Source organism: Zingiber officinale, chromosome 10B, assembly GCF_018446385.1.
Source record: "Zingiber officinale cultivar Zhangliang chromosome 10B, Zo_v1.1, whole genome shotgun sequence".
Taxonomy (NCBI): Eukaryota; Viridiplantae; Streptophyta; class Magnoliopsida; order Zingiberales; family Zingiberaceae; genus Zingiber; species Zingiber officinale.
In genome coordinates this window covers 37,353,426-37,377,920 of record NC_056005.1, presented here as the reverse complement: position 1 = coordinate 37,377,920, position 24,495 = coordinate 37,353,426, and positions in this window count along the sequence as shown.

The following is a 24,495-nucleotide window of genomic DNA, read 5'->3' as shown; positions in this document are numbered from 1 at the left end:
TAAGCCTGGGCCCAAAGAAAAAGAAGAAGAAAGAAAAAGAAAAAGAAGAAGAAAGAAAAGTAAAAGTAAAAGAAATTAAAAGATTAATTTCAAGTATAAAGCTATAAGTAAATGAAACAAGTACCACCTATGTTTAGAATCAACAGAAGTTTAGTTCCTTTAATTCTAAGCATACAGCATGAGTTTCATTACTTTTCTTATCAGTTTAGTGAGCATGTTTAGTTTTATTTCCAGTATTCAGCTTTATTCTGGTATATCATGAGTATGCAATTTATTTGAGTACTTTGCTATTAGATGAGTACATGTAGCTTTTCTTTTAGCATTTTAGTTTCAGTATCGTTTGCATTTTTATGCACTTCGAGTTTTTGTGAGATAGATTAGTACTTACTAAGCGTTTCGCTTATAGATTTACTTTTCCTCCTACTGCAGATAAAGGAAAAGCTAAAATATGAAAGGAAGGCGACAAGGTGGTGGTGATGGAGGTGTGTGATGACTGAACTATGGAGAGATCCAGAGTTTGCTAGCGAATTTTTAGGACCTACCTGTTTAGAGTTTCAGTTTATGTTTCTTTTAGTTTAAATGCTATTATGTAGTTGGGATTGTAATTGAGTTTATTCCGTACTTGTAGCTTGATATGTCCTATTGTTGGAGTTAGATATTTGTTTACTATTGCTAGAATAGTTTTCTTTTACTTACTGTGTTATTATTACTGCGTGAGTGTGGAAAAATATGTTCCAGCCGCCTGTGGCTGTGTATATAGTGTTTGTATTGTTGATTTGGTCACCGGTACAGGGGAGACTCTGCCGAAATTTTTCGGTAGGAATTCCTCTAAGGTCGTGATAAATCTAAGTGTCTCTAATAATAGCATAAGTGACACTAGTGAGTAGAGTAGTAGTTAAGTAACGATCACCCTTAGAGAGTAGTAATAAGAAGGGTGGTTGCTACACTGGAGGACCGGACTGACATCAGGTAATCTCTCTTGAGGGGAGTAGGTGAGGACGCATTCCCCGGAAGAGGGAATAGCAGGCGTCTGTTCGACCTAGGGTTTCAGGTCGGAAATCCGAAGTCAGAACCGGACAGTCCGGAGACTGTCACTTACTGATTTTACTATATTTTATGTGTGCTAACTTTGTTTTACAGGGTATGTGTGTGTTTGGTGAACTAACATGCTTTACAAGGACAAATGAGCAAGGCAAGCCTTGGATGAACAGTGTCTGAGGCGCCTCCATAGAGCTTGGAGGCACCTCGGGTGCAGAATGTGAGCTGGCCGCGAAGCAGTGCTGGAGGTGCCTCGGATGGAGCTGGAGGCGCCTTGGATCAGAGGTTGGAGGTGCCTTGGATTGGCTTGAAGGCGCCTTCAAGTGGATGAGTTGCGACCAGGTCTGTTATGATCCACGCGCCTGACTCGGCTTGTTGGAGGTGCCTTGGATGGTGTTAGAGGCGCCTCCAGCAGTGCATAAAAGGGGTGTTCGAGCAACAGTGCAGAGAATCAGTTCTCAAGTGATCCTACTACAACGTGCTGTTAACGAGACACTCCGACAAAGCTACGACAAGTCCCCGACAACCCGGAGCTTCATTTTCACTAATTCTGTTGTCGGTATAGCTTTAATATTTCAGTTCTATAATACACATTTGTAGTTTGCGATCTGATAGTGAATTTCCCAAAGTAAACGCTCAACGAGCGTGGGCCTTGGAGTAGGAGTCACCCAAGGCTCCGAACCAAGTAAAAATACTTGAGTCTTTGTGTTTGTTATTTCTATTTATTCCGCTGCTTAATTCTCGAACGTTTTTACGAATCCGAAATGAGTGAAAGCCACGAGAACTATTCACCCCCCCTCTAGCGCTTCTCCATCCAACAGACCCATTTACATCCAATAGCTTTTACACCATTTGGTGGTTCTACTAGCTCCCAGACTTTGTTAGAATACATAGATTCTATTTCTGAATTCATTATTTTTTGTCAAGATGCTGCATCTTTATCTTGGAGTGCTTCGTCATATGTTCGGGGATCAGGTTCATGTTTACCTGGGATTAAGTCCAAAGACTTTCCCAAAAACATAAATATTTCAGGTTGCCTAACAACCCTCCCACTACGACGAGGCACTGTCTATATTTGTGCATCATTTGTGATACATGTTGCAGTTTCTTGTGATATTTTATCTTGCACTATTGGTACTAAAGTAGACGTGCCCTCTTTCATTTCTTCTAGAACAATTTCACTCATGGGCTTGTGGTTCATTACATAGTCCTTTTCTAAAAATCAGGCATTAGTGCTAACAATGACCTTCTGATCTTTAGGACTATAAAACAAACCACCTTTCGTTCCTTTAGGATAACCTATAAACAAGTGAACTTCTGTACGAGATTCCAACTTATCAGCATCTCCCTTCAGCACATGTGCTGGACTACCCCAAATCTGAACATGTCTCATACTAGGCTTACACCCATTCCACAATTCTGTGGGAGTAGAGGGTACTGATTTGGAAGGTACCAAGTTCAGAATGTACACTACCATTTCTAGAGCATATCTCCAGAATGAATTTGGTAATTCTGAATAATTCATCATCGATCTAACCATTTCCATAAGAGTCCTATTCCTTCATTCTGCCACACCATTCAGTTGGGGTGAACCGGGTGCAGACAATTGGGATTGAATCCGAACCTCTGATAAGTAATTCCAGAGGTACTCGCTACCACAATCAGACCGTAGTGTCTTGATACTTTTACCATGACATTTCTCCACATCAGCCTTGTACTCTTTGAACTTATCAAAGCACTCAGACTTGCGGTGCATCAAGAAAATGTATCCATATCTCGAATAGTTATCTATAAAAGAGACAAAAAATTCGAATCCACCTCTCGCCTGGATAGTCATAGGTCCACACAAATCAGAATGAATCAATTCCAACACATCTTTTGCTCTATACCCTTGGCCTTAAAATGTCTCTTGGTCATTTTTCCTTCCAAGCAAGATTCGGAGGTTGGAAAGTTTTCCACCACCAATGAACCCAAAAGTCCATCGACTATTAGCCTTTGAATCCTACTCAAGTTAATATGACCAAGCCTTAGATGCCAAGGATATGTTTGGTTCATTTTTAAAGGTTCCTATCTCTTATTAGAATTAGAGGATGTGTTATTAATTTTCATTTGTTACTTTGTGGGAGTTATTAGATTTAGAGTATACAAATTACCAACTAATGTACCATAACAGATAACTACCCTATTCTTCTTGATAACCACTTAGTCATCAAAAGAAACAGAATATCCATCCAAAAATAGTTTAGAAACTAAAATTAAATTCTTTCTAAATCTTGGTACATAAAGATACTTTCTCAAAATCAAAGTTATATTCCTATCAAATGATAAGTAAACATCTCCCACTACAACAACTGTCACTTTCATAGCATTGCCCATGTAGACGATTATCTCTCCTTCATATAGTCGTCAGGTTTCCTGGAACCCCTGCAATGAATTGCAGACATGATCAGTGGCTCCTGTATCTACACACCAGGTACTGGTAGATAACACCGCTAAACATGTTTCAACTACTAGAGAATAAGATATACCTTTATTGTTCTCTTTCGTATGAGGACAGTCCGCCTTCCAATGTCCAGATTACTTGCAAATGAAGCACTTACCCTTCAGCTTCTTCACTCCTGCTTTTAGTCTAGTACCTAGAGATCGATTCACTTTCTTTGCTTAGCCAGCTTGTTTCTTTTTCTTCTTCTTGCCTTTCGACTTAGAAGTAGAATTATTTTCAGCAAAGTGGATTTAAGAACTATGACGAAATAACCCTTCTGCTGCTTGAAGTTCTGTCAGTAGTTCCACCAATGAATAAATCCTTTTATTTATATTGTAGTTCAGGCGAAACTGCTCAAAACATTTGGGTAGCAATTGAAGAATAATATCGACCTGGGGTTCCCCATTGATTTCAGCTCCAAGGATTTGTATCTCATTCAAGTAAGCCATCATTTTGAGGATATGATCCCTTACGAGTGCCCCCTCTGACATGGTGGCTGTCATTAAGTTTCTCATAGCCTCTTGCCTAGCAGCCCGATTCTGGTGTCCGAAGAGTTCCATGAGATTGTACATCATGTTATAGGTAGTAGGTATGACCTGATGCTGATGTTGCAACACATTTAACATAGAAGCCAAAATGTAACACCGCGTCATCTCATCTGCCTTGATCCATTTATTATGATACTCATTCTCCTCTTCACTAGAATAACTATTAGGCACATCAGAGCATACCTCTAACAGTACAAACTTATAGCCTTCAGTAGTTAGGACAATATCCAGGTTTCTTTTCCAATCTATGTAATTGGGACCAGTAAGTTTGTTCTCTTTCAGAATAACAGCAAGTGGGTTGAAGACCATTTGAAATCCTAAGAATCACAAAATAAGTTTTGGTCAACACTTAAGAATTTAGAATAATATTGATTCCTCAAACAATATCATTTAAATTCACTAACACCTCAAAACACGGTGAATTTTGTATGCCACGATAGTGTGGACGTATACAAATTCAAACATTTGTAAGAGGAGGTTTTACCCATTAATTTTATTCTTGTCAACCTAACTTTATGACAAATAAAATTAATAGTTGGTATTCCTTCGGTCACACAAATAATAGCAGTGACTCTGATGGGGAGGATACTATTAAATGCGCCTAAGTGTATACCATTACTTGATACTTAGTCCATTAAATAGGATTGTGCCCCTTCAGATGGAGAAGATCACACGCTCCTAAATAATTTTCTATAATCATCCATAAAGGAAGTTTGATCTAGTGATCTACAAACAAACTCATCCGATGTGGAGGAAGGCACTCAAAGCCAACGCGCAAGTTTGTTTGCATCACTTACAAACCAGTAATGGAGACCATGAAATTTATTTAGAAATCTCTCCCCCACTTAGTTATTTAAGATGAGGATTTTAACATGCGCACACACACACATCACAGCAAATAAAAGCAATAAATATGGAAAAATAATTTTCCAACTATTATGGCCTCTCCCTTCACTGTCCTCCGTGTGCCGCCAGCCCTAGCAGTCATCAAACCTAGCCGCCAACCCTAGGGCTCATGTTGTCGTGTCCATCGAGCTTCCTTTTTCGCTGCACCTCTGGTCCTCAAATAGCACCACACCTCGCAAGGATATGATCTGCGACAAAAATAAAATTTTACATATATCGATCCTATATTCCATAAAGGAATGTACATAAAGTCTAGATCGAACAAAATATAAAATCCTAAAACTAATACAACTCCTCCTGTATTTAATAAATATAATCATGCACACACATAAAATGCCCTCGTCATGTCCGAGGGTCCAATCACACATAATCACAATAGGCCATAATAGTTGGAGCATGCAACCATAGAGTTAATCTATTTGCACATCCTACTATTTTTATGCCTAAAATATGTATGACATGTGCATAATTAAACTAAAAATCAAACACACAGAGGCATAAACCTAGCTCTGATACCAATTGTTGGTTGCTACTCGAAATACCGTTCTAATTCCCCTGTACAAAAATTTGTACAAGCATAGAACTATCCTAGCTACCCATGTGCTTTACTGAAGTTAAATTTGGATTGCAAATGATGCTTAACATTATTAATCCAAATTGTCCTTCAGAAGTTAAACTTGGATTGAAATGATACTTAACATTTTTACTCCAAGTTTAACTGATGTGTTCTTCATAAGTTAAACCATATTACAGAAGTTAATTAAATATCTATTTCAAAGATCAGTTTCTAGGTTAAACATGGTGAGACACTAGGCCTTCTTGAGTATGGGATCATCCACCACTTCCTAGACAAAGCCTTTCAAAGAAATCGGATATTTAACTTCTTATAGTAAACTAGGTTTAACTACAGAGACCTAAATAGAAGCACAATATCGAAACATGAAATCAAAAAATAAAATCAATAACAAAACGATAACCTAAAATCGATAGCCTCTGTGTTTGGTTTTTCAAGATCTATACAAAGAAGATGAACTAGTTATGATACGGAAGCAAATAATTAGTTATACCTTTCTTAGTATCTTATAGACCTCTTGATCTTCTATTGTATTCCTCTCCTCCTCTTGGACGTCGTGTGGGCGATGATCTACCAAGATAAAATCCACCCAAGCTTCTTCGTTTGCTTCCAAGTTTCGGCCACCAACTAACCTCCAAGGGATGCTAGACAAAAGAGCTTCCTTCTCTTCTTCTTCTCCTTCAAACAACCGACCACCAAGAGAAAACCAAACTTGATGTCGCCGGCCTCCAAGAGAGAAAACAAAAGGAGAAAAGAGAAAGAAGAGGACCGACCACCAAGGGAATAGAAGAGAGGAATTTTGGCCACAATAGAGAGGATGCAAGGCTTAGGTTGTTCTCAATGAGGCACCCTCTCCCTCTCTTTTATAATCTTTGGTGAATCCAAAAAAGAAAAGTTTTAAAATAAAAAATTAAAATTTCCTTTTATTCCTTTACATGGCCGGCCACCACTTGTGTATCAAACAAGGAAAGATCTTAAACAAAAAATTAAAATCTCTCTTTTAAAATCCCTTTTGTGGTTAGCTATAAAAGACATGTTTTATAAAATTAAAATCTTCTCTTTAAAATCCTTTTGTAGATGTCTATAAAAGAAAAGATTTAAAATAAAACTTCTTTTATATCATGGTTACAAAAAAGGAAAGTTTAAAATTAAAATCTTTCTTTTAAACATTATAGATAACTACAAATAAGGAAAGATTTCAAATCTCTCTTTTAATCCTTTATAGAAAGGTATAAAAGGAAAGATTTTGAAATTAAAACTCTCTTTTAAAACCATGTGGAAAGCATCATAAAAGGAAAGCTTTTAACAAAATAAAAACTCCCTTTTATTTCCTTTTGTGACCGATCTAAAAAAGGAAAGTTTTATAATTAAAATCATCCTTTTAAATCCTTTTAATGGATCTCTATAAAAGAAAATATTTTACAAAAAATAAAACTTCCTTTTCTATGTGTGAATGGTTGGCCCCTTTCTTAGGCACCAAGCAAAGCTTGGCTGACCCTAGCTTGGGCAACAAGCAAAGCTTGGCCGACCCTAGCTTGGGCTCTAAGCTTGGCTTGGTCGACCCTTAAGCTTGGTTAAGAAGCTGGGCTTTGGGTAGATATAAGGCTTTATAAATAAGAGGCTACAACAGGGACCGAGAGAATAAATTAGTTTTGGTCTCCTGATGAGCTTGAGCTTCCCATGTTCGCCCCGAACACCCAACTCAAGTTCATCAATAATAACTCATATCACTAAAGAGTTATTATTGCACTACAGCACCAATCCCATATTATAATATGAGCTCCTTCTTATCATGAGTGTACTAATCTCTCTATGTTTAAGATATCGAATGCCCATTAATTAAATGAGTTACTGACAACTCACTTAATTAATATCTAGCTCCGAGAGTTGTACCACTCAACTTTATTGTCATGTTGGACTAAGTCTACCTGCAGGGTTTACATGACAATCCTAATGAGCTCCTCAAGGGGACATCATCAACCTAGATCACTAGGACATAGTTTCTGTAACGACCCAAAATTCCTCATTATGAGTCCTAATAGTACCTAAAAATATTTAGAAATGCCATAGAAATATTCTAGAGATTTTTAGAAATTTTTAGAGTATTTTTATGCAATTTTTGGAGTTTGTTTGGTATTTTCACCAAAACGAAGAAGTTGAAAAAAATAGAGAGGTTTGGCCGAGGATCGAACCGGAGACCTCCGGTTAAGCAAAGCCTTAAGTTGTCTCGGCTGACCAAGTGCCCAAGCGGGCATTGCTGATTAGAAGAAGAGTGAAATTTATTTAAGTAATAGTTAATAAACAGAAAATAAATAAGAATAAAAAGGTTTCGGCTGAGGTTTGAACTCGCAACCTCTGGCCCAAACCAGATATTAAGCAAAGCGTGATAGCGAAGTGCCCAAGCGGGTCGTGCTGTTTGGAAAAGATAGGGAAACTTATTTAAGAACTAATAGTTAACAGAATAGGGAGTTATAAAGGGATAAGTTGAGGTTGTATTTCCCGTGACCTAAAAACCTTTCTCCTCTCCTTTCTTCTGTGCGCGGTGACGGCGATTTCTTGGGCGGAACCGAAGAACGAAGCTAGGGCTTCGTCTCCGGTGGTCGGCCAAGGTTCAATCCGAGGGATTCTTCACGCGGTTGTGACTCTCTCGGCAAGGTGAACGCGTAGGCACAAGAGGAGGCCGGAAAGCTCGAGCTAACCGGAAACCCTAGAGCTCTTCTCCTCGGTTTTGAATCCAAGAAGCAAGGTAAGTTGCTAGTCACCTGCGGTAAGAGTAGTTTCGAGTTTGATTTAGTGTTTTCCTTGGGTTTTCAGAATATGTTGTAAGGATTTGTTGATTAGAAAGCTTGATGCCATAAAGAATGTAGTTTTGAAGCTTACAGCCGAGAATCTTGAAGGAAGGAAATAAATTGTATGAACTAGGCATGTGGATTAGACCCTTCAGGCCTTATAATTTGAGTTTCATGTTCAGAATTCTATTTGTTGTTACTTTAATGGGCATCTCGGTTTGTGCAAAAAAAAAGAAAGGGTAAGGGTAGTTTCCGTTGGAGGTTGTTGTGCATTCGTTTTCTGTGGGCAGACAGTGAGCATAAAGATATGCTTGACTAGTATGTAGTTTTCTTTGTGGACACTACAATGAATAGCTATATGTAGCACTTTGGCCCCTTTTGGTTTACTTGCCGTGCCACTGAACAGGAGGAATCTGTCTTCTTTTGGTTTTCGGATTTTGAGTAGTTTCCCATTAGCTATTAGTTGAGCATGTGTAAATTTCCTTTGCTGTAGATGTGCACGAGTAGATATACATGATGAAGTAGTTCCTCTTTGTTTGTGAGCACGTGCAGCTTTCATTTGCCATGAGTTGAGCATGACCAGTTTTCTTTGCTATTAGATATACATGAGCAGATTTTCTAGTTTTCATTTGCTATTAGATAAGCGGATTTTTCATGTTGCTATTAGTAGAGCACGAGCAGTATTTTTCTAGCTTTCCCTATTGTTGTTATTTGAGCATGAGCAGATTTTTAGTTTGCATTTAGTTCCTAGATTTCTTTGTGTAGCAGTAGGCGTGCACAACAAATGAAGCAATGCAGATCTTTAATTTCATTTAGCTCCTAGTTTTCGTAGTGCAGTTTAGATCTCCTTGTAGTGCAGAATTTTAGTGCAGATTGTGTTAAGCATTAGTGCAGATTTCTGTTAAACTTTAGTGCAGATTTCTGTTAAGCTTTAGTGCAGATTTTGTTAAACATTAGTACAGATTTCTGTTAAGCATTAGTGCAAATTTTTATTATGCATTGCAGATTTTTAATATGCATTACAGTACAGATTTTTCATTAAGCATTTCAGTTCCAGATTTTGAGATCAGTATTTTAAGTTTTATAAGAAAGCTAAAGGAAAGAAAGAAAAAGGCCAAGGCCTTAAGTAGATCCCAAAGTCAAGACTTTAGTGATTTTGGCACACAAGGTGCTTGAAGAAAATGCCGAGGCATTATATATTAGAAGTAATAAAAGATGACAAGTATTTTATTTTTTTTAAGAGGCTAGTACCCGACTTCCGAGGTTGTCGTTAAATAAATCCAGGTGACCAATTCTGAGGTCTTGGCCCTGGTAAGATCGAGGTCTTTACCCTCGTAGGACTGGTGGGTCGCTACCCCAGTTTCTATTAGGGAGCGCGCTTTGGTACTATGCCTAGGCCCAAGAAGAGATTGATTATTATTTTGAAGTATTAAAGTATAAGTTTTTAAACAAGCAAAACAAGTTTCACTTAATTTTAAAATTTAGTAAGTTAGTTTCTTTTAATTCGAAGCATGCATTATTAGTTTTATTGGTTTCCTGATTAGTTTATTGAGCATGATTAATCTTGTCTTCTAGCATGCAGTTTTATTCTTGTATATCATGAGTATGCGAATTTTAGTGCTTTGCTATTAGATGAGCATGAGTAGTTTTCTTTTTACAGATTCAATTTTTAGCATTGCTGTATTTATATGCACATTCGAGTTTTTGTGAGTTAGACAGCGCTTACTAAGCATTCGCTTATAGTTTGCATTTTCTCTTACTGCAGATAAAGGAAAGGAAAAGCTATAGCAAAGGAAGGCGATAAGGAGGTGTGGATGGATGTGTGATTCCTGGACTATAGAAGCCTTGGGATTTAGCATTAGAATTTATTAAGATTGCCATGTATTTAGAATTCTTTCATTTAAATTGTTATGCACATTAGACCTATTATCTGTGTTGTATAATGGTTGCATGCATGTTCAGATTAATATACATATATTTCAGCATGACTAGATTGATGTATAATTTTAGTTGTGTTCATATGCTGGAGTAGAATGTAGAGATAGGTTGTTTATGTTTTCCGCTGCTATCAGTTGCATGTTTAGGGAGTTTATGTATTGATCTTTACATGTGAACAACTCTAATTAAGTAAAGTTAGTAGTCCAGTAGCGCTCCGCCCTCACAGACCAGTAGGGAGGAGGGTGGGGTGTTACAGTTTCATTCTATAATTAACAACACACCATATAAATAATATCATTTCCCAACTTATCGGACCTTTTGATTTAACGAACTAAATCTCACCCTTTGATAAATTAAAGAAATAAATATTAAGTATACCTTCTTGTTATTATATCATGATTAAGAGTACGTACTTCCATAATAATAAAGGTTCTGTTCTTTTTTACAGTCAATATAAAAAGAACAATCTCAATTAGTCCTGCTCATTATACTCAGAGTGTACTAGTGTAATTTTATAGTCAAGATAAACTAATACCAAATTACACTACAATCATTCCAATGGGTTGTCCCATTCCATCTTGGTTGTGAGCAACTATTTATAATTTATAAGGAACTGATAACATAATCTTCTGTGTGACACCACACACCATGTTATCTTCAATATAAATTAAATGAACAACTACATTTAGCATATAAATGTAGATATTTGACCAATGTGATTCTTATTTCAAAATAAATGTTTATACAAAAGCTAGACTTTTAGTACACATTCTAACAAACATAAGTTCAATTAATCTAATCAAGAACCCAATTCACCACTCAAGAACTAAACATATAGAAGTAAAACACCATTTTGTAAGGGATCACGTAGCTAAGGGTGATGTTGTGGTTAACTATGTTGAGTCCAAATCAAACCTGACTGACATATTCACAAATCCCTTACCTGAACTTGAGTTCAGTGCACTTAGAAGACAAATAGGGATGTGCTTAGTAGAATAGAACTTATTTCTGCTTACTAGTTTTAAATCAGCTTGCTTTTAAGATTATCCTTTTAAATCCTAGGAAATATATTTTTCAAAATTTCAATTTTGTTAGATTTCAAAAATTGGAATTAGACTAGGCATTTACCCCCTAGAAATCATGCACCCCTAGTTTCAGCCAGAGCATCTCACGAGCACCCTAGGTCTACCTTGCTTGTGCTTGTAAACACTTAGAATGATGTGAGATGCATAAGGTACGGCCTGAATTTCAGAATGCTTATGTCTGTGCATCGACATAAGTCTGGGCAATAAATATCAACTTACATTAATCAATTTAAGTTATCCTATATTAGTCAAATCTAACTGGATCACTAACTTAACTTGACTAACCAAGTGAAAGTTATTGTCCTCTAGGTAAACAGCTAGTAACTAATGGTTAGACATGTGCTTAAGGAAATAAGCATTTAGTTTCAATTTTTTATTATTACTCATGCTTAGACTTTAGGATTTTTGTTTACAACTAACCTTTTCTTTAAAAAATTGAATTACTTCCTATAGTTCTAAGTGAATGTGGACTTAGTTAAAGGTGATACTATTTAATGTATTTGTTCAAATTTAACTAAGAAAAATCAATTTTCTTTCACAACCATTTTCCACTATTTTTAGACTAACAATATGAGCTAAGTTTTATCAAATATTTCTTTGATCCCTCTTTCTAAATTAAAATCTTCTAACACAATATATTTTCACATTTTTCCTTAGCTTCCAAACTTAGTCTCTGAAATATCATTTTAGGAAAAGGTTTTTCTTTCTTAAAATATCATATTATGTGGTTACAAGAAAATTTGTACTTAATTTTTGATTTCACTTAGCTAAAAATTTTTAGAAGAAACTCTATTCTAAAAAGCTAAGTGTTTATCAAAGTATTTTAGAATAATTCAACCTTCTATTTAAAAGCTTTTTACTATTTAAGGTTTTTAAAATCTTTCTAAAACTAGGTTTTTGAATGCTAAGTTCTCTTTAAAATTATCTGAAAACCTAAATTGTTAAAATTATCTGAAAACCTATTTTTTAAAAAAAAATATGAAAAACTAAGTTTTTAAAATTATCTAAAAAGCTAGACTTTCAAAAGCTACAAATTTCTTAGAACAAATTGTTTTCAAACTAAAATTTTAGCTAAGGCCTATAATTAATTCCTCAACTGTTCTTTAATTACTTCTTTTTTTTGCTATTTTTGATATATGGCAAAGGGGGAGAGTAGAAGAAATTCAAAGAAGAAATTTCAAAGAAAATTCTATTATTAAGGGGGAGTTTTTCACTTAAGCTTATATTAAGGGGGAGCTTTGCACTAAATTTATGGTTATTATTTGATCATTCAGTTATACTTGCACTGTTACTAAAAGACTCTATAGCATTTCTTTGTTATGTTTTTGCTTAAGTTTGAATTTCAGTTGTCATAATAAGAAAGGAGGAGATTGTTGGTGCGGGAAGCACCTGACGATCGAACCTAAGTTTTGATAGTGGCAAAATATTCAAAGTTAAGGTTAATTGTTATCTGATATGTGTAAATGAGCTTGTAGGAAAGTCCTAACTACGGTTAGGCAGGTGGAAAACCCTAGGGGATAGTAACCCTAGGTGGTGGTGTTGGTTGGTCCTAGGAAGATCGTACCGGTTCCACTGTACAAAAATTTTGTACAAGTGTCGAACATTTCCTAAACAACCTATTGTGTTCTTTAGAAGTTAAATTAGGAATCACAAACTGAACTTAACATTATTGATTCCAAATTTAACTTATCTGTTCTTAATGGTTTAGACTTGGATCGCAAGCGGAACTTAACACTATTGATCCAAATCCACCTATGTTATAAATTCAATTAAATATTAATTTCCAAAATTGGCTTCTAGGACTGCATGGCAAGGCACATGGCCTTCTTGGGTATGAGAGCATCCACCACCGCCTAGACAAAACCTTTTAAGGAAAGCTAATATATAATTTCCTTATATAACTCTAGGTTTAACCAAAAGGAGCAATCGAATCACAAATTTGAAAAACTAGAATCTAATGTCTCTTGTGTTTGGAATTCTTACAAAGAAAAATAACTAGCATGATGCGGAAGAAAATTACTAGTTATACCTCTTCTTTGTATGCTAATGACCTCGAGATCTTCTGCCATATTCCTCGCCTCCTCTTGGACGTCGTGTGGGAGACGATCCTCCAAGATGAACACCATCCAAAAGCCTTCTTCTCCTTCTCTAAGTTTCGGCCACCAACTCCACAAGGAACCAAAGAGAGCAAGGGGAAAGGGAAGGGAGAGAGGGTCGACCACAATGAGGAACTCCACCAAGAAAATAAGAATTGATGTATCATGAGACCTCACCTCCCCTTCTTTTATATTACTTGTCCAAGGCAAATAAGGAAAGACTTTTTACAAAAATTAAAATCTTCCTCTTGTTTTTTCCTTTTCCCCTTTTATTTTTTCTTTTCTTTCCTCTTGATTGAATCAATCACCAAATCATTGATTGAATAATTTGATTTGATTGGCCGCCCCCTGGCTTGGCCACCAAGCAAGGGTGACCGACCCCTTGGAAAGAAATTACTTTGTAAAAATTTTATAAGCAAAGAAAGAAAGCTCTTATAAAATTTTACAAGCTCTCTTTTTAATTTCCAATGTGGATGTTGAAAAAGGAAAGTTTTAAAAATTAAAACCAAGTTTTAAAATTTAAAATTTCTCTTCTAAAATTTCCTTTTTTAACATGGTTACAAAAATAGAAAATTTACAATTTTAAAACTTCTCTTCTTTTTTCCTTAAAACCATGAGGATGGTTAAAAAAGGAAAGTTTTAAAACTTTTAAATTTTCTTTTAAACCATGTGACCTAATTCAAATAAGGAAAGTTTTATATTTTAAAATCTCTCTTTTAAAACTTGTAGATATCTACAAAGAGAAGATTTTAAAAATTCAAAACACCCCTCCTTATTTGAAATATGTGGCCGGCACCCTTCAAACTTCTTGTGGTCGACCACCTTAAGGAGATTATGGCCAGCCCCTTTGGCTTGGTCACCAATCCATGGGCCGGCCCCTTCTTGGACACCAAGATGGGCTTTTTATGAGTGGATTAGAGACATTAATGAGGCTATGACAGGGACCTAGAGGAGAAATTGGTTTTGGCCTTTCGACGAGCTTGAGTATCCCGTGTTCGCCCTGAACACACAACTCAAGTTTATCAATAATAACTCATTTCACTAGAGAGTTATTATTGCATTACGGTACCAATCCCAAATTATATTATGGGCTCTTTCTTATCATGAGTGTGTTAGTCTCCCTGTGTTTAAGATAACGAATGCCCACTAATTAAGTAAGTTACTGACAACTCACTTAATTAATATCTAGCTCCAAGAGTAGTACCACTCAGCTTCATTGTCACGTCGGACTAAGTCCACCTGCAGGATTTAACATGACAATCCTTATGAGCTCCTCTTGGGGACATTCTCAACCTAGAAAACTATGACACAGATTCTTTCTATAATCAACAACACACACTATAATTAATATCATTTCCTAACTTATCCGGTCTATTGATTTATCGATCTAAATCTCACCCTTTGATAAGTTAAAGAAATAAATACTAAATATATGTGCTTGTTATTATATTAGGATTAAGAGCACACACTTCCATAATAACTAAGGTCTAATTCTTTTATTATGTCAGTATAAAAAGAACTTACCTAAAATGGTCCTGCTCAATACACTTAGAGTGTACTAGTGTAATTTATTAGTCAAGATAAACTAAAACCTAATTACACTACGACTATTCCAATGATTTATTCCTTTCCATCTTAGTCGTGAGCATCTGTTTATAATTTATAAAGAACTGATAACATGATCTTCTGTGTGTGATACCAGACACCATGTTATCTACAATATAAATTAATTGAATAACTACACTTAATAAATAAATGTAGACATTTGACCATTGTGATTCTTTATTTCTAAATAAATGTTTATACAAAATCTTGGCTTTTAGTATACACTCTAACAATCTCCCACTTATACTAAAAGACTAAGCTGCCATATCTACTACCATACATCTAATTCTCAACCCATCAAAAGCTCTTGCCTTAAGGGCATTTAGTGAAAGGATCTCTCAGGCTATCATCTGATGCAATCTAGGCGGCAACAACTTCTCCTCGTTATATGATGTCTCGTATTGGGTGGTACTTGCTCTCTATTGTGTTTACTTGCCTTATGGACTTATGGTTTCTTCGAGTTTGCCACTGTACCACTATTATTATTGTAATAATTTTGGGTAAACCAGAAATCATTTATAAGTCCTTCATGAAGTTTCTGAGCCATTCAACTTCTATGGTTGTCTTACAGGCTGTCACATACTCAGCTTCTATGGTGGAGTCCGGAAAAGCACCTACGCTTAACACTCCTCTATAATCATGGCTTGACTTCCTAAAGTAAACACAAAACCCCGAGGTCGACTTACTATTGTCCATATCTGATTGGAAATCTGAATCCGTGTAACCCACAAGGAGAAAATTGTCTGCTTGATAAACTAGCATATAATCTCTAGCCCCACTAAGGTACTTTTTAATATATGCTTTACGACAGTCTAGTGTCCCAGTCCTGAGTTACTTTGATATCTGCTAACTATGCCCTGGGCAAAATAGATATCTGGTCTCATTCTCAACATAGCATACATTAGGCTTCCGACAGTCAAACAATAAGGAACTGCCTTTACGTCCTATATCTTCTTTGATGTCTTCAGAGACATCTCTTTAGATAAAGATACTCCATACCTAAAAGGTAGAAAACCTTTCTTGGAGTCTTGTATACTAAAATGAACTAGGATTGTATGAAGCTTGGGATAAGCACAACATTCTTTTCTTGTGATCCTTTATTACTTTGATCGCAAGAATATGTGCGCATTCTCCCAAGTCCTTCATATCCAAATGCTTGGACAACCATACCCTTACTTCCAACAACATTTTGATATTGTTTTCAACTACCAAAAATATCATCTACGTATAGTACAAAAAATATCACAACGTTCCCATCACATTTCTTATATACACAAGACTCATCAGGTCACTGAATAAATCCATAGGTCTGGATTACTTCATTAGACCAGATATACCAAGACCTAGCTTGAAGCTTTGCTTCAGTCCATAAATAGACCGATTGAACTTACATACGAGATGCTCTTTGCCCTTTGCAATGAACCCCTCTGGGTGCTATATATGGATGCTTCCTTCAAGACTTCCAATAAGGAAAGTTGTCTTGACATACACTCACCAAATCTCATAATCCATATGAGTAGCAAAAGATAAAAGAATCTGGATAGACTTAAGCATGGCTATCGGTGAAAAGGTTTCCTAATTATTGATATCCTTTTCCAACAAGCCTTGCTTTGAAAGTTTTCACCTTCCCGTCCGTCCTTCTTTTTCTATTGTAGAACTATTTAAACTTAATGGCTTTTACACCATTTGGTGGTTCTACAAGCTCCCAGACTTTATTAGAATTCATATATTCTAATTCTATATTCATTACTCTTTGCAAAGATGCTGCATCTTAATCTTGGAGTGCTTCGTCATATGTTCGGGAATTAGGTTCATGTTTACCAGGGATCAAGTCCAAAGACTTTCCAAAAACATGAATCTTTCAGGTTGTCTAATAACCCTCCCACTACGACGAGGCACTTTGTACAATTGTGTATCATTTGTGATACGTGTTGCAGTTTCTTGTGATATTTTATCTTGTACAGTTGGTACTAGATTAGACATGTCCTTTATTATTTTATTAAGAACAAATTTACTTATGGACTTGTGGTTCATTACATAGTCCTCTTCTAAAATCGGGCATTGGTGCTGACCATAACCTTCTGATTTTTAGGACTATAAACCTCCTTTCGTTTCTCTAGGATAACGCACAAACAAGTGAACTCCTGTCCAACTTATCAGTGTCTCTCATGTTCTAGGCTACCCCAAATCCAAATATGCTTCAGACTAGGCTTACGCCCATTCTGCAATTCTATGGGAGTAGAGAGTTCTGACTTAGAAGGTACTATGTTCACTTCTGTTTCCAATGTATATCCTCAAAATGAATTTTGGAAATTCTAAATAACTCATTATTGATCTAACTATTTTCATAAGAGTTATATTCCATCGTTCTACTACACCATTCTATTGGGGTGTACCAGGTGCAGTCAGTTGGGATTGAATCCCAACTTCTGATAAGCGACTCCTAAACTCTCCTAAGAGGTGCTCGTCACTACGATCTCACCGTAGTGTCTTGATACTTTTACTTTGACGTTTCTCCGCATCAGCCTCGTACTCTTTGAACTAATCAAAGCACTTAGACTTGCGGCTCATCAAGTAAATGTATCTGTATCTTGAATAGTTGTCTATAAAATAGACGAAATATTCGAAACTACCTCTTGTCTAGATAGTCATAGGACCACACAAATCAGAATGAACCAATTCCAACACATCTTCGGCTATATACCCCTTGGCCTTAAAAGCTTCTTGGTTATTTTTCCTTCCATGTAAGACTCGCAGGTTGGAAAGATTTCCACTACCAATGAACCCAAGAGTTCATTGGTTATTATCCTTTGAATCCTACTCAAGTTAATATAACCTAGCCTTAGACTGCCAAAGATTTGATTGGTTCATTTTCGAAGGTTGCTTTCTCTTATTAAAGTTAGAAGATGTGTTATTAATTTTCATTTATTGCATCGTGGGAGTTATTGGATTTATAAATTGTCAACCAACGTACCAGAATAGATATCTTTCCTATTTTCTTGATAACAACTTTGTTATCAAAATAGACACAATATCTATTTTTTAATAGTTTAGAAACTGAAATCAGGTTCTTTCTAAACTTAGTACGTAAAGACAATTTCTAAAAATACATATTTTATTCCTATCAGAGGATAAACATCTCCCACTGCAACAGCTGCTACTTTTGCAGCAGTGCCCATGTAGACGGTATTTTCCCTTCATATAGTTGTCGGGTTTCCTGGAACCTCTACAATGAATTGCAGACATGATCAGTTACTCCCGTATCTACACACCAGGTACTAGTAGATAACACCACTAATCATGTATCAACTAATGAATAAAATACACCTATATTGTTCTCAATTCTAAGAGGACAGTCTACCTTAATGTCCAAGTCCTATTTCCAATCATTATAATTTGGACTACTAAGTCTATTCTATAGTATAACAACTAGGGGATTGACAAACATTTTAAATTCTAAGAATCACAAAAAATTTGGTCAAGACCAACTGCTTAAAATCCCCATGAATTTTGTATACCACATTAGTGTGGATATATACAAATTTAGACTATTAAAAGGAGATTTTATCCATTAATTTTATTATCTCGTCAACCTAACTTTATGACTAATAAAATTAATAGTTGGTCTGTCTTTGATCAAATATTTGGTCAAAACTTTGAATTTAAAATAACATTGATTCCTTAAACAATATTATTTAAATTCACCAACACCTCAAACACCGAGAATTATGCATGCCATGTTAGTGTAGACGTATACAAATTCAATCATTTATAAGAGGAGGGTCTTACCCATTAATTATCTTGTCAACCTAAAATTACCTCAAACACCATGAATTTTGTATGTCATGTTAGTGTGGACGTATACAAATTCATTTGTTTGTAAGAGGAGGTATTACCCTTTTTTTTTGTCAACCTAACTTTATGACAAATAAAATTATCTCAAACACCGTGAAGTTTGTATGTCATGTTAGTGTGGACGTATAAAAATTCAAACATTTGTAAGAGGGGGTTTTTACCTAGCTTTATGATAAATTAATAGTTGGTATTCCTTTGGTCACGCAAAACAATAGCAGTGACTCCGTTGGGGAGGATACTATTGAATGCATCTAAGTGTATACCATTACTTGATACTTAGTCCATTAAATAGGATTGTGCCCCTTCAGTTGGAGAAGATCACACTCTCCTAAATAATTTCCTATAACTATCCATAAAGGAAGTTTGATCTAGTGATCTGCAACAAACTCATCCATTGTGGAGGGAGGCACTCAGAGCCAACACGCAAGCTTGTTGCATCACTTACAAATCAGTAATGAAGACCGTGGAATTTATTTAAAAATCCCTCTCCCACTTAGTTATTTAAGGTGAGGAATTTTAACCTATGCTAGCATATATCACATGCACACACACACACACACATCATAGTAAATAAAAGCAATAAATGTGGAAATTAATTTTCCAACTATTATGGTATTTTCCATCACTGTCCTCCGTGTGTTCCATGTAAAATACCAGAAAATGGAGAATAATGATAAGGAAATTTTCTGAAATTTTAAGAAATTTTTTGGGAATTTTTCGGAGCTTGTATGGACGAGATTACGGGGATAAAAGTAGGCCCCGGGAAAGCCTGTTTAGGCTACCCATTTAAGCGAGGAAAAGATTTATTTATTTATTTATTTTCTTTTTTATTTTTCTTATTTATTTTCTTTCCTCCCCGTTATTGTGTCGTTCCTTCTTCTTCTCCACGTGCCCGACGCCGATCCTTGCCCTAACCAACGCCGCACGCGGCGGTTTTTCTTCTCCCCGAGCGATAAAAACCTAAGACGATCCCCTCCTCTTCTCTTCCCCCTTCTTCCTTACTCCTCTACCCGTCACCCTTGCTGTCAAGACTGCCACAGCCGACGTTCCTCTTCCCCAAGCGCCCGCGACGATCTGCCACCGCCGACCCACTGTCGCCCTCCCGTTGCGTCGCTCCGCCGCTGTCGTCGTCACACGGAGCAGCGGCGATGCCCTACATCCGACGCCGTGCCCTAGCTTGAAGCCGACGGCCACGGTTCGATCTCTCTGGCGGCCATTGCATCGCGTCTCTGCCCTAGAGTAGTCGCTACCCTTCCTTTGCCTGGATCGCCGCCAGCGTCTAAGGTATAGCCATGCCCTAGATTTCCACCGACGAGTCTTCTATTTCCACACGACCACTGATCAAGCCAGTGCCGGTTGTTGTTCACCAGGTACTTGCCTTCAACCGGCCATCGTCGGATGTAATCTTCTTGGGTCTGTGATCCCTGTGGACGAAGGAAATCTATTGGGCTAGTTGATTCGTAGGTTCTGCCGGGCGATCTATTCGCTTTTCTGGTGGATCTAATCGCATTGCAAGTTGTGGCTTTCCTCGGTTCCGGCCTTTCCATTGTGGATCGAGTTTGTTTCCATCACAGACGACTGAAGGAGAGGTAGAGGTAAGGTGTATAAATTTGTTATGGTATTAGGTTTGTATTTGGAAGAGTTCAAGTTGATTTAGGTTTAGACCTAAATCAAATTGTATAGTGGAACGAATTAGGGTTCTGGTAAATAAGGAATTTCTTTAGCTATGTGATATATATGTAGCTAAATTAAATGTGGTTATTACAGGACTTTGATTCGAGACAGTATCTCGACGAGGGATCTGTTTCGAATTGGACCATTTCTATTAGAGGCGGGTACTTTGACTTTATGTCATTTGATATGCATAGTAATGTTTTTAACAAATAGCAACGATTGTGTTTTTCTTATCTGCTTCGGTTGATCACTCCCCGATCTGTTACATGCTTATTTGTTTATTTGTTATGCACATCATGTTAGTACTTATCTGATTATACATGCTTATAGGGGTAGTGACACAATCATGTTATATATTATGTTCAGGACCTAGGGTTTTTGATACCTTATCTGATCTGTGTACCTTTGATTTGGTTCATTGTCCTATGGTACACATTTATATTTATATATGGATATTGCTATGCTGTTCAGGATATTGCCATGTTTAGTGTCATGCATCATCTCGCATGATTGCATGCTATGCGATTGTCTACTCCATTATTGTCGAGCACATCGCCAGTTACATATATCTGCACACACCACCACTCGTGGGTTAGTGGTATATCAGACAGGTGTGTGGCAGTTCTGCTGTTTGGCTCTGTTGGCCTGGTGACTCAGCGTGGTAGCCGGCAAACAGTTTTGCTCTATTTGGCTCCGCTGGTTTAGTGTAGCATCATGGTAGCCGGCAGGTGGTTGGACTTTGTTTGGCTCCGTTGGTCTGCTCATGGGTAGTGTGACGCAGCGTGGTAGCCGACAGAGATTCCTCCCCGTCATCGTGTACCGGGAGATGAGATCATTGAGCTCCCCCATTTATGATTTGGGGTAGGAGGATAGGTGTACTCCGACAGCATCCCGTCCACTCGGTCACTCATCAGGAGCAGTGATGGAAGAGTGCACGGTTGTCACAACCCTACCCACTCGGTCTCACCATTGTGTGTGAGATGACTGACTGGCGTTAGGGGTGACCATGACATTGGAATCATATGCATGATGCATTTATTGCTTGTGTTTGCTGCATTTACTTGCTGCATTTATATGGATGCATATGATTGACATGTATACAGGATTTATGACACTCTCGGTCTGACGACCTTGTTGTACTTATACCTTGATCCTGGTTAGTACAATTTTCTCCTGCTTATTTCAGTTGCATTTATCCTTCTTGTATCAGGAGACTGTACGCATGATTAGTACTAGTTGTTATTTTCTTTATTATGCATATTAGTTGTTACCCGCTGAGTGTTGGACTCACACCCTCCTCCGTTTCTATTTTCAGGTTGATGCTATCCAGAGAGTTCCAATCGCTAGTCCCCTGCAGACCACGAGGACGTTTGTTGGTCTTTTGGTTTCTTCTTCATTAGACTTGTTGTGTTTTGATACATTTGGATCTTGTATGGATTTTTATTTGTCAATGAGTTTTATTTGAATTTGTTTTACTACATGCCTGCCTAGACGGCAGAAGAGGTGAGTTGATTATATCGTCGGATTTGAGCTTTATAGGTGTATTGGAGTAGGACATCAGTTTTGTGCTTTATGAGAGTAGTTGAGTAGGGTTGTTTTTAAGTCTTCTTATCACTGTTCTAGTTGGTTAACTGTTAAACTGCGTGGATGTCTGTGTGTTGTGTTTTATTATTATTATTGTTCCGACCGTGTTGGTCGATGTATATGTGGCCCTGAGGGCATTGTAGAAGTTTCAGATTGTCAGCTGTACAGGGGAGATGCTGCCGAAATTTCTTCGGACAGGGATTCCCCCGGGGCGTGACATTCCAACCCTAGCTGCTGCCATCTTTAGCCACCGCCATCGGGTCCAGTCATCGCATCTATCTTGCTTCTTATTCCGCTGCGCCTCTGGTCCTTCAATAGCACCACGCCTCGTAAGGATACGACCCGCGACAAATATAGAATTTTACATATATCGATCTTATATTCCATAAAGGAATATACATGTATTCTAGATCGAACAAAAAAGTAAAATTCTAAAACTAATACAGCTCCTGCTGTATTTGAGACATACAATCATGCACACATAAAATAATGCACTTGACATGTCCAATGGTCCAATCACACACAACATCTATAAGTCATAATAGTTGGAGCCTGTAACTACAAAGATAGTACATCCTACTATTATCCTGCCTAAATTATGTATGGCATGTGCATAATTAATTAAAAACCAAAACACACAGAGGCAAACCCTAGCTCTGATACCAATTGTTGGTTGGTCCTAGGAAGATCGTACCGGTTCCACTATACAAAATTTTTGTACAAGTGTCGAACCTTTCCTAAACAACATATTGTGTTCTTTAAAAGTTAAATTAGGAATCACAAATGGAACTTAATATTATTGATTCCAAATTTAACTTATCTGTTCTTAATGGTTTAGACTTGGATCGTAAGCGGAACTTAACACTATTGATCCAAATCTACCTATGTTATAAATTCAATTAAATATTAATTTCCAAAATTAGCTTCCAGGACTGCATGGCGAGGCACATGGTCTTCTTGGGTATAGGAGCATCCACCACCGCCTATACAAAGTCTTTTAAGGAAAGCTAATATTTAATTTCCTTATATAACTCTAGGTTTAACCAAACGGAACAATCGAATCACAAATTTGAAAAATAAAAAAAAACACAAACTTGAATTATTAATTCAAAAAACTAGAATCTAATGCCTCTTGTGTTTGGAATTCTTACAAAGAAAAATAACTAGCATGATGCGGAAGAAAATTACTAGTCATACCTCTTCTTTGTATGCTAATGACCTCGAGATCTTCTGCCATATTCCTCGCCTCCTCTTGGACGTCGTGTGGGCGACGATCCTCCAAGATGAACACCACCCAAAAGCCTTCTTCTCCTTCTCTAAGTTTCGACCACCACCTCCATAAGGAACCAAAGAGAGCAAGGGGAAAGGGAAGGGAGAGAGGGTCGGCCACAATGAGGAACTCCACTAAGAAAATAAGAATTGATGTATCATGAGGCCTCTCCTCCCCTTCTTTTATATTACTTGGCAAAGGCAAATAAGGAAAGACTTTTTACAAAAATTAAAATCTTCCTTTTGTTTTTCCTTTTCCCCTTTTATTTTTTCTTTTCTTTCCTCTTGATTGAATCAATCACCAAATCATTGATTGGATAATTTGATTTAATTGACCAACCCCTTTAAAAGGAAAGAAATTACTTTGTTAACATTTTATAAGCAAAGAAGGAAAGCTCTTATAAAATTTTATGAGCTCTCTTTTTAATTTCCAATGTGGATGTTAAAAAAGAAAAGTTTTAAAAATTAAAACCAAGTTTTAAAATTTAAAACTTCTCTTCTAAAATTTTCTTTTTTAACATGGTTACAAAAATAGAAAATTCACAATTTTAAAACTTCTCTTCCTTTTTCCTTAAAACCATGAGGATGGTTAAAAAAGAAAAGTTTTAAAACTTTTAAATTTTCTTTTAAATCATGTGGCCTAATTCAAATAAGGAAAGTTTTATATTTTAACATCTATCTTTTAAAACTTGTAGATATCTACAAAGAGAAGATTTTAAAAATTCAAAACACCCCTCCTTATTTGAAATATGTGGTCGGCACCCTTCAAACTTCTTGTGGACGACCACCTTAAGGATATTATGGCCGACCCCTTTGGCTTGGTAACCAAGGCATGGGCTGGCCCCTTCTTGGACACCAAGATGGGCTTTTCATGAGTGGATTAGAGGCATTAATGAGGCTACGACAGGGACCTAGAGGAGAAATTAGTTTTGGCCTTCCGACGAGCTTGAGTATCCCGTGTTCGCCCCGAACACACAACTCAAGTTCATCAATAATAACTCATTCCACTAGAGAGTTATTATTGCACTACCGCACCAATCCCAAATTACATT